Raw genomic sequence first — 11,495 nt, 5'->3', positions numbered from 1 at the left:
AGATCCAGGCACCTAAGAATTTATTCTCTGGGTCGTTTCTCCTAAGGACAACAATACAAAACCGAACCTTTAAGAAAAACGGTAGACATTAGGATTTCCTACCGTTTTTCTTCTCCCGATTCTTATTTTGATTTCACCTCCGTGCAAATAAAATCTTCCTCACTGCTTTGCGATTTACTGTTTGCAACCTACATAAAAGAACTGCAAAGTTTGCGGAGCCTACGTGAAACAAAAAGATACTTGAATAAAATAAAGCCTGAATATACAATTGCAGATTGGAAGGTGTTTTTTTTTTTAATTTCCAAAAGTGTTTAAAAAAAACTGGGCACATTCCTAACAAGCTGGAGGTTCTTTCTCAGACAAAATGACAGCAATCGAACATACATATCTATATCTAGAGATAGATAGATAGATAGATAGATAGATAGATAGATAGATAGATAGAGAGAGAGAGAGAGAGAGAGAGAGAGAGAGAGAGAGAGAGAGAGAGAGAGAGATTAAAAAATGGAAGATGGGTTGGTCATTTCTATCTTCAGGATATTTTTTAAAATTTCAGGTTTAGGCTAGGGCTTTTTGATTTTCATTTCAAATAATATCCAGGACTGATCTTGCTTAGCTTTTGTGTCTTATTTTCTATTTTATTTTTTGGGGAGAAAATGCCATGAAAATATAAAATAGTAGCCATACAGTGATTATCGAGTCAGGAAAAACTATATGTAATTATTAAGGTGAGCTAAAACTGAAGAGAAAAAAGTTTCATGTAATGATAGCAATTCCCTTAAGGTGTTATTAAATGTGGATGTTATAGAAATAAACATCATTGTTTCATTTTAACAATTTTAAAAACATTTCAAAAACATCAAATCACACATCATGAATTCACTAATTTGCTAAAGTCAGCCAGACGCCTACAGTGACTTTGCTCCACAGATTAAATTAAGGGAAGCCAACTAGTAACCAGAAGCTTCACTGGAACCTTTAGTGTCTCCTCCAGCTCTTGCACACATGCATTTCCACCCTATCTCTTTAGTGTGTCCTATAAACAGGACAAGGTTTGTGTGCTGCTTTCCAACAAGAGGAACAACTTTTTTTCTTTCTTGGATGAGACTGAGTGCCTGGCAGTCCCTCTCTACCCAAAATGCAGTCCTGTAAAGCAGCCATCTGACAATGGTAGATCCTGCACACCGGAAAAAAAGAGAACAACCCTCTAATGGAGGAACCAGATCTCTTCCTCCTTGCTGGTTATGCGGAGATGTGGAAGAAGAGGTGCAATATCACTGCAAAAATAGCTGATTAAAGGAGGATTAGGTGGTGGAAGTGAATTAAATATCCTATATAAATATTAGAAGTGCTGCCTACAACTCTTAGATTTTTAAAGTGCATTTTTAGAAAAGTAATTTAAAATTCTCTGTATATTCTAACACCTTACTGTAGCACTTTGCATAATAGACACTAGATGGCAAAATTGGAATCTATAAAACGCTATTTTACATTTGGAAAACGAATCCTCGCTGTTTATATATTCCGAAGAGCATAAAAAGACCACTTCTAGATCAGGGCAAGTTTTTTTTTTCACAAAACAATTTTAGATGGCAATGTTCCATACTGAATCTTCACAGTTAAATTTCCATGTTACGTGCTAAAGGAACCAGTTCTTTTCAACCTCTGTCCTGAGGATAGGAGAGCAATGACTTTATTTAGAAAGCTTATATTGCCATTTATCATATCTACTTCCTCCTCTTGCAGTTAATGTCATATTGGTATACAGAAACCATTTATTAGAAATGACAGTTTGTAAGTAGTTCCTCCTTTTCTGAACATACTATATATTGGATGTAATGTTTTGGTTTTGTTTGAAAGATAAAAAGAGGCATAATGCTTGTTTCAAACCAACATTTTGTAATTCTGGAATTCTACCATCTCTCTCCTCCATTAGAGGTACTGTATATATACCCATATGCATGTTCATATTATTTGTGAGAGGAAATAAGAAAGAAGTGGGAGGTGCAATGTATCTCACAAAATGACACTAAAAAGATCTTCCACAAACCTATGGCAATCCACACCTTCAAAGATTTGGATTTTTCTTCTGGGTCTTTCCCCCCAGTTATCTTCATTAAGATAAGGGGGTATGGAAAAAAGGTAAAATATGGATTACTATCAAAAGCTGACACTATTATCTGTGGCAATGCTAGATAAAACCTAGGACACTGGCTAAGTTCAGGAAAACAATTTGCCTACTTAATGCCACTCTCTGTTTTTCAAATACAGCTAGAGTGGATAGTTTATGGTTCACAGGATTGTGCAAACCCAGGAATTAAGTCACTGAACTATGGTTGTGTTGTCCATGATTTAGCAAGTTGGGCAAATCTAGTCTGTCTACAAAAAGGTCTAATGAAAGGACTGTTGTGTTCAAAATACAAGTACAAATGCACTGCAGCAACCCACAACACCAGAAAAAGGAAACAAATCATCTATATAACATCTTCCAACAAAATGGATACCCATTTAACTTTATCAAAAAGTGCCTGACTACTTAACCCACTACACAGCATAAGTAACAGAGGAGGATTCCTACCGGTTCGGTCCGGTTCGCCCAAATAGGTAGTAAAAATCTGGCGTACCTTTCCGAATCGGTAGTAATGGCAGGCTGGCCGTGCCCCTGAACCGGTTCCCCGGTCACCACTTGCTGGCCCCGCCCAGTCTCTGCTCTGCAGCTTGCCTGCCTGAAGCGCTGCGCCCCTGATTGTCTGCCAGGTAAGCCTGTGGGTCATGGCTTAGCTTGCTGCCCCTGCCCCCTTCCCCACGCCCTGTCAGCTTGTGAAGACAGGCAAGTGGAAGGCTGCATGGAAGGCAGGGAAGCATGGCAGGACTGTGGGGAAGGGAGCAAGCAGCCTACTTCCTTCCCCATAGCCTTCCCATGCTTCCCTGCCTTCCACGTGGCCTTACCAGTGGTCCCCCATGCCCGCTTGCCTTCTGAGGTCAGCGTCCAGCCTGGCCAGTGGGTGAGTGGGCGGCCCTTGGTGGAAACACATACACTGTGTTGGGGCTGAGAGGGGCGGTGGCAGCAATGCTGCGGGAGGGCAAGCGGACATCCTGGGGCTGCTGCGCATGCACCTGCTCCATTTATGTAATGGCAGAGCCTCCCCCCCCCACTGCAGGGCAATCCAAAGAGGGGAGGAGGATGCTGCAGAAAAGGCTGCTTTCCACCCAGGCCCACGTGCCCCACGTATCAGCTCCGCGGGTCTTCGGGCTCCAAAGCAACCCACTGGCTCCCCACCCAGCCACCTGTCTTCTCCTTGGCTGCGCCGCCGCTTACCGCCGCTTACTGCTCTTGGAGGAAGGAGGCAGAGATGCCAGCATGGGGCTTGCTCCCCTTACCGCCCCCTCCTTGCCGGCTGCAACTTGGGCCCTGCCTGTCCTGCTTATCCGGGCGGCTGTCCGGGAAAGCAGTGAGGGGACGAGTGGCGGTAAGGGAAGCAAGTCTCTGCCTCCTTCTTCTGAGAGCCATGGCAGCGGGAAAAGTGAGGCTTCCCTCACAAATTTCCATGGTTCTGTGGGCATGAATAGGGGGGGGGGGATGTGACTGCATGTGTGAGTGATGTCAAGGTGGCCATGCCCATTCAGTCACCTGCCCCCTACCTAGCCACACCCACAGAACCAGTAGTAAAACATTTTGAAGCCCACCCCTGATAAGCAACACAAGCTATGAAAAGGATAACACTACCATTCATCAAAAAGCATAAAGCAAACAATCAAACAGAAAATACTGTGCCCTAATCAAGAAGCTATCATGCAGAAAACCCCACCTCCACCAACAGAGTCAGCATATTGCCCCCAACAACAATCCGGGTCCTCATTTTACCCACCTCGGAAGGATGGAAGGCTGAGTCAACCCTGAGTCGGTGAGATTTGAACAGCTGAACTGCAGAACTGCAGTCAGCTGAAGTAGCCTGCAGTGCTGCATTTAACCACTGCGCCACCTCAGCTCTATTTGAAAAACACCTTTCCGAACTAAAGGGCAAGCTACTGTAGATAAACAGGGAGTGAGCCTCACACCACTAACTGTTATCTAGTTGGGTAATGAAATGTCTGCAAGCAAACAGCCAATCTCAGAGAGCATCAAGGACTCCAACTTCACCTCTGAACTATATCTATTCTATATACGGTATAAATGAAATGTTTGTTCAGAAACGTCTCAGGTTTAGGGGAAAAAAATACGTGTTTGGAACTCATATGTTCAGTTGTCTATTGTAATGGTAAACGGGAAAGCCCTTGGGAGAAAGGGAGACAGGGAAGAAAAAGAACCCCAACTGGACAACCGTCAGACTACTGGCAGCTTAGTCCATAAAAGGAATGGGTACATGGCAAATCTTTAAAAAGGGACTGTAAAGGTAAGTGGGGAGAGAGACGCACTTTCAGATTTAAAAGATTCTGTTATTGTAATAAAAGAGAATTTGATAACTAGACAGATTATTTGGGTATTAAAGTTTCTTTACCATGTGGAATGGGGAAAAGGAATAATTACCCTTAAGATTAGTTGTTCTGTTTGCTTCACCTAACTAAAACAAATGAAACAGGATATTGGTACCAATACCCCCTGTGGGGAGGTAAATGAGTAATGAATGTCCTGTCTCTGTTTTGGGAAATTGTGTATGAGGTCTACGTGACACAAGAAGGCCAGGTACTTTGGGGTGATCGATAAGTTGGCTAAGAGTATAAAAGACTGTAAACAACTGCCCTTCGGGGTTCAGATTTTGCTTGACCAATTGCTCCTGAACCTTTGTGCAAATAAACCTCTCCCTCTGACAAAGAGCTGGTCTTGTCTCATTTTCTGCTACAGTAACATTACAATAAAGTTGACGCTACAGTAGTACATCTGGGTGTGTGCCTGGTGTGGACTATCTAACGAGATTGGCAATTATTAATTTATATGTAAATGAATACTTTTGAAAGGTAAGCCACACCGTCACTAAGGAAGCCACAACAGAAGTACTTTCCATAGTCTGGAACCCTTGTCGTTTATTTAGGGCCTCAATCTATATAGGAAGCTTTTTAAATATTTTGGGGTGGGGTGGGGGAAAGGCAGTGGCCACCCTGGGTGGGCAGAGGAGATCCAGCCCGCAAATACATTGCTCCCTCGCAGTTCTGACAGGTCATGCAGGCTCTGTGTTTTCTCTGTGTTTAACTGAGCCAACCTTTCTTCAACCGCATTTTTTGGGTTCACACAATAAGTTAGGCTAAAATATGGGTGACTGGGTTAGCCCCTACTGTAATGTGTGAACCCAGTGACAGAATTTCCATACAGAAAGCTGAATTTTCCTAATCTCATTTTCTGTAGATCCTAGTAATTCTGTTTGTACGCCATCCTTGTCAAACCGGAATTGCTTTAGCCATCCAGATTTTTCTGACAAGATATAAAATTTCTCCTCTCTTCGTTTCCTCTTTTAGGCTCCCAAAATATATACATAGGACATACTCATTGTTATTTCCAATCCGACTGGAATGTTGAAAAAAAAAAAATGATGTAAAGGAGGTTGGAATTGTTCATCAGCACATAACTCTCCAAAAACTGAACAGAATGGAGCCAAATTTGGTGTGAAGGAAGAAAATGAGCCCAATTAGGCTGCAATGCATGATATGGAACATTGGTCACAGCTCCATTCTAAGGCCCCACCCGCTCCTCTTCCAGTCACATGATCCACAACAGAGCATATGCATCTTGCCCCTTCTTTCCAGTGTATACAAGCATAAAGTTATATAGTCCCTACAGGTCAATGGACTATCAATAATTGCAAAAGCCAACCTTTGCCTTCTTTCTCTATACCTTCTTTAGGTAAGAAGTAACAACAACCAGGAAAACACAGGATAGCATCAACAAACTGCAGCCACTGATTTGTCATAGTTCTCGCAAACCTAAAACTAAGGAGACTGAGGACTTGTAGAAAAAGGGGGTATGTGACTTCAACTTATGTATATCTGGGCTGCAAAAATTCAGTCTGTAACAAAGACGGTCAGAAAAATATTAATCTTTGATGCCATCATATGGTCATCCAGATATTTACTGTGCAGATCTGGTAACCTTAGGTTGAAAAGGACGTACGGAAAGTTAGAACTATTATAAGTCTGCCTTATTGGCTTTGCATTCTTCCATTTACAGACAACGTCTTTGGAGGGACTTTCCATATACAGTCACTGACTTATGATTAAATAGTAGGAAAAATGGATCATATTTCCCAACCCCCCCAATATAGCAAAATCTAGTAAATAAATATATTCCTCTTACAGGTGGCTGAATCAGAAGTCAAACAGATTCATACAATTACTGCTTGGCAAATAAAAATTAAGGGCTATAGTGGAAGTATGGGGATTTCTTGCAAAATTCAATAGATTGTCAATATTCTAAAATTAAAAGGAATAAAGTTCCTATTTGAAAGATTCCATTCTATTTATTTCTTTACTAACATTTAAAAGTCGCCCTGCTCCATTACAACTCTGAGAGATATTTAATATACAAAATTTAAAATAAAGCAATTTATACTGTCATAGCTTTGGTGAGTTTGAGGAAAGAGCTAACGACATATTTGTGACTTTTGTCTCCATGGAACCTGATTTTCTGATTATTCTGTATCCAAGTGTGCAAATGAGCTTTCTGCAATTGTGTTAGCAATAGCAATAGCAATAGCAGTTAGACTTATATACCGCTTCATAGAGCTTTCAGCCCTCTCTAAGTGGTTTACAGAGTCAGCATATTGCCCCCACAGTCTGGGTCCTCATTTTACCCACCTCGGAAGGATGGAAGGCTGAGTCAACCTTGAGCCGGTGAGATTTGAACTGCCAAACTGCAGCTTAGCAGTCAGCTGAAGTGGCTGCAGTACTGCACTCTAACCACTGCGCCACCTCGGCTCCTCGTGTTCTCTCTTAATGTGTTGAACTACAGCTCCCATCACATTCAGTTAACATAGTTTATTATGATAGGTATGGTCCAAACCAGCTAGAAGACCCCAGCATGGGGAAAGTGGGGTTAACAAGTTAGATTGGTTTATCTATTATGGTAAGCCAAAGTTTGTTTAACTATGGTTTATCAAATAAACCATAATTCATTATGTTTATGCAACCTAGCAAAATGAGGAAACAAAACAAATGACATTCTGGCAGTGGTGAAATTCTAATTTTTTTACTACCAGTTCTGTTCGTGTGGCTTGGTGGGCATGACAGGGGAAGGATACTGCAAAATCCCCATTCCCACCTTACTCTGGGGCCAGCCAAAGGTGGTATTTGCTGGTTCTCCAAATTACTCAAAATTTTCGCTACTGGTTCTCCAGAACCTGTCGGAACTACTGAATTTCACCCCTGAATTCTGGGTCAATATTTTATATGCCCAAGTTTCTAATTAGATCTATGAAATTCACTAGATTATCTTAGGATAGTTTCTCTATCTCGCTCAGCCCAATTTTCTTCATTGGGCTATTGTAAAGAAGGAAAGCTACATGGGGGTTTTTTTGGAGGAAGAAGAAAATAAAATGCCATGAATAATATTATATTAAATTATTGAGAGTCCAATGGATCTTACTCATACAGAAGTACACAATTCTTCTATGGATCCAACTTTACAGGATGGGTAATGAATACTCTTGCATCTCGATGTCATTGTGATACCTCTTTCCAATCTTGCTAAAGACTGGTATTTCCATTGCATTTCTGCCTTAGGCACAATTGGAGCATACCGTCACTCGTGTAGCTATAAGACAATGAACAATTTTTATATAATACATCATTTTATTATTTGCAAACAAGAAGAGATGAAAAAGAATTATACGAATATTCATAACCCATTCGACCTTTTTCTGGCAGTTGTATAAGAGACATGAGTTGCTAAAGCACACACCTTCTTTTAACTTTCTTTTAGAAACATGCCATATCTTATTTCCTACTTGCTTACCCTGGAAACGTCTAAGAATAGGGGTGAGATAGCTTTACTAACCTGTTTACCTGAAAATATTATCCTCCCTGGATAATAAGCCCAATCGGGCTTTTGAGCGCATGCACTGAAATAAAATCTTCCCCCAAAACAAGCCCTCCCCCAAAATATTGCAACACAGCAGCAATCATTAGGTGACCACGCTACACCTCAAAAATAATAAGACTCCCCCAAAATAAGGCCAAGCTCTTATTTCGGGGGCCAAAAGAAAATAAGACCCTGTCTTATTTTCAGGGAAATACAGTAAAGGGCAGCTGGTCTACTGAGCTAGAGAAGCTTCAAAATCTCTGTATCAACCAAAATTCTGGATGGGTTGTTTTAATGGCACCATTTAAAACATAGGCCTGAGTCTATATTTTAAAAATAGAAACCACAATTATTATTAATAGTTTTATTACTGAGCTTCTCTGTTTGAACAACTCCCCACTCTCCCCACTGAGCTCAATCAAGAGGGTGAAACAGAGACTAAGTGAGGCCAATTCAAAGCCCCATTTTGCATCCCGCTGCAACTTCTAGGCATAATCCTGTGTAACAAGCATTGTAATGGTCAAACTTTGTACATACTTTTATTTATCAAATGTATATGCCACTTGTCTCATAGTGTGAGGCAACATAAGGTTCTCTAAGCAACACTGCACATTTGAAAAGCAGCTAAAGTCCCATAAATGAACGCTTTCTCGCTTAACCATATTGACTTTCCAAAGATAAGAAAACGGCTATGTACAAACATCTTCAAACCTAAGCATTTTATAGATGTACCATAAAAAGGTTAGGTTTGAAGATGTTTGTGTGTGGCCGTTCTCTTCTTGTCTTTGGAAAGTCAATGTAGTTAAGCAAGAACGCGTTCATTTACAGAACTTTAGCTGCTTTTCAAATGTGCAGTGTTATTTAGAGAAACTTATATTGCCTTACACTATGAGATGAATGGCGGGGCGGAGACCTGCGGTTCTCCGGGAGTTGTTCTGAGCTGGCAGGTGCGGTCCAATCACCCTAGTTCTCAGTTCAGCATCCCCGGTATCGGAGCTGATTGATGTGCCTCCTCCAGATTCCTCCGTCCTCTAGCTCCACTCAATATTACTTCAGCCTTGTGACGGCCACGATTCAGCCAACCAGCCAAGTCGGGTACCCAGCGTATTTGTGGGCAAATACCTGGTCATTTATGTTGAACTCTCGGGTTGGTCGAGCAGAACCCAGGGGGTTCTCTGGAAGGTAGTCCAGGTGGTACCGGGCAAGTCTGGACCTCAGTCTTCTCCCCATCAACAGCTCTGCTGCGCTCTTGTTGGTGGTTGCATGAGGGGTGATGTGTTGAGTGAAAAGGAATTGGTCGACTTTTTCTTGCCAGCTTCATTCAGGTGAGGGTTTCTTTTGTGAGCCTCACCATTTGCTTGACCTGTCCATTGCTCCCCAGATTGAATGGGGCAATGACAACATGCCGGATCCCTTGCTCTGCAAGGAATGCATCCATCATCTTGGCAGTCAGTTGTGAGCCATTGTCAGAGACCAGGGTGTCGGGTAGGCCATGGGTCACGAAAGGTTTCCAGAGAGCTCTGATGGTGGCCTCTGCCATGGTTGATTGCATGATAATGACCTCCAGCCATTTGGAGTAAGTATCCACCACGATCAGAAACGTTTGCCCTTCTACTGCTCCCGCGAAGTCAATGTGGATGCATGACCATGGTCCCTTGGCTGCTTCCCACTCTCACATGGGTGCCCGGGGTGGGGCTGGTCATGTCTCCTGGCAGGGTCTGCAAGTGGCTACCCATTCCGTGATGTCCTTATTCATATTGGGCCACCAGATATACCTCCAGGCTAGTGTCTTCATCCGTACTATCCTCGGGTGACCCTCGTGGAGTGCTTCCATGGCTCACCTCCGCAGCCTCTGGGGTACAATGACTCTCTCTCCCCACAACAAGCAACCTTTGATAGTTGATAGTTCCACCTGCTTACACTAGTAGCTCTGGAACTCCTCACTCACCTTCTCCTGTGGCCACCCCCTCAACACCCACTTCAGAACCTTTCACAATCCCTTGTCCTTTTGTGTGTGCTCGGCGATGTCCCTGGTGGTGACCAGGCTGGCTGGGTCGACGTCAATCAGCAGTACTGTGGTGGTGGTGGTGGTGTCTTCCACCAGCTCCGGTAATGGGCAACAGCTGAGTGTATCAGCGTGGCTGATGTCCTTCCCTGGGCGGTGGATCAGCTTGTAGTTGTACACAATAAGGAAAATGGCCCATCTGTTCATTCTTGGGAACATGTATGGTGGGGTTTGTTGGTTCCCGGCGAGGAGCCCCAGCAGTGGCTTATGGTCCGTGACAAGTTCGAAATGTCTGCCATACACGTACTCATGGAAACTCTTGATCCCTGCAATTGCAGCCAAGGATTCCTTGTCGATCTGGCTGTAGTTGCGTTCAGCCAAGGACAAGGTCTTGGAGTAATAGGCTATGGGAGCCTCCAATCCATAGCACTGGGTCGCAATTTCTCGGAGGCTGGCCATGAAATTGTTCACCGTCTCTCCTTCCCATTGGCTCTGATGGTAAAACTTGTTCCGTCTCACCATGGGGGCGGCGGATGGCGTGTAGTGGTCTTCCAGAGTGGAAGGATTGTCCATGTGACAGTCTCTACGTCTGCTAGGGCAATCAACATCTGTGCCATCTTATAGATTTTCGTTCCGCAGTAAGTGAGGAATAATGCCCGCTTCCTATTGTCCGGCTGGTCCTGGTAGTTATTGGCTTCCAGGAACATCCAGAATCGCCCCATGTATGTGTGCCAGTCCTCCATCTGCGGGTCGAAATTGCTGGTGCAGGGGATGCTTGCGATCCCATCCTCGTCACCAGTGTTAGATTGGCGAGAAGCAGCAGGCGAGAGGCACGAGTGAGTTTCAGCACTTTTTATTGCAAGAATAAGTGACTGCACTCTGCCGGCTGGGCTGCCGGAGTTCACCTTTTAAGGAGCTCCGGCAAACCAACTGACCAATGACAGCTGTTTAAACTTCCTGGGGTTTGGGCAACCAATCCCCGGTGAGCATGTGAAAACATGTAAATTTAACAACGTACGTACGTACATACGTACGTACGTAAAACTCTACCTAAGGCTTGTCATTCTTGGTTCTATCCTCTTTGAAGCATTAAGAACTTGCTATGATGGGCCTGGGGGAATAATTCATATCATCTTCCTGGCCTTTTTAAAAATTATTATTGCCAGGAGCTTTCTGTTGTGAATATTATAAGCTAAAGTTATTATACCCTCTCTTCCTATAACAACTGACTATCATGGTATTTCTTGAGCTACTTCTTTCCCCCCGCTCTGTTATATTTTCAACTAAAGCTAATTCATTTTCACTTCAGATTCGAAAACCACATAGCTTCATACTTCTTTCTCAAGGCAATTTCTCAAGGCCCAACCAGGCCATTCTAGCACCATATGAGCCTATAATGGGAACTTGTGAATGAGGAAAATTAATATGAAAACTTAATGTAACTGCTTAAAATAAAGCATTTCAATCCTCTATTAGAAATCA

Source organism: Thamnophis elegans, chromosome 2 (assembly GCF_009769535.1).
Source record: "Thamnophis elegans isolate rThaEle1 chromosome 2, rThaEle1.pri, whole genome shotgun sequence".
Lineage (NCBI taxonomy): Eukaryota > Metazoa > Chordata > Lepidosauria > Squamata > Colubridae > Thamnophis > Thamnophis elegans.
This window is presented reverse-complemented; position numbering follows the sequence as displayed.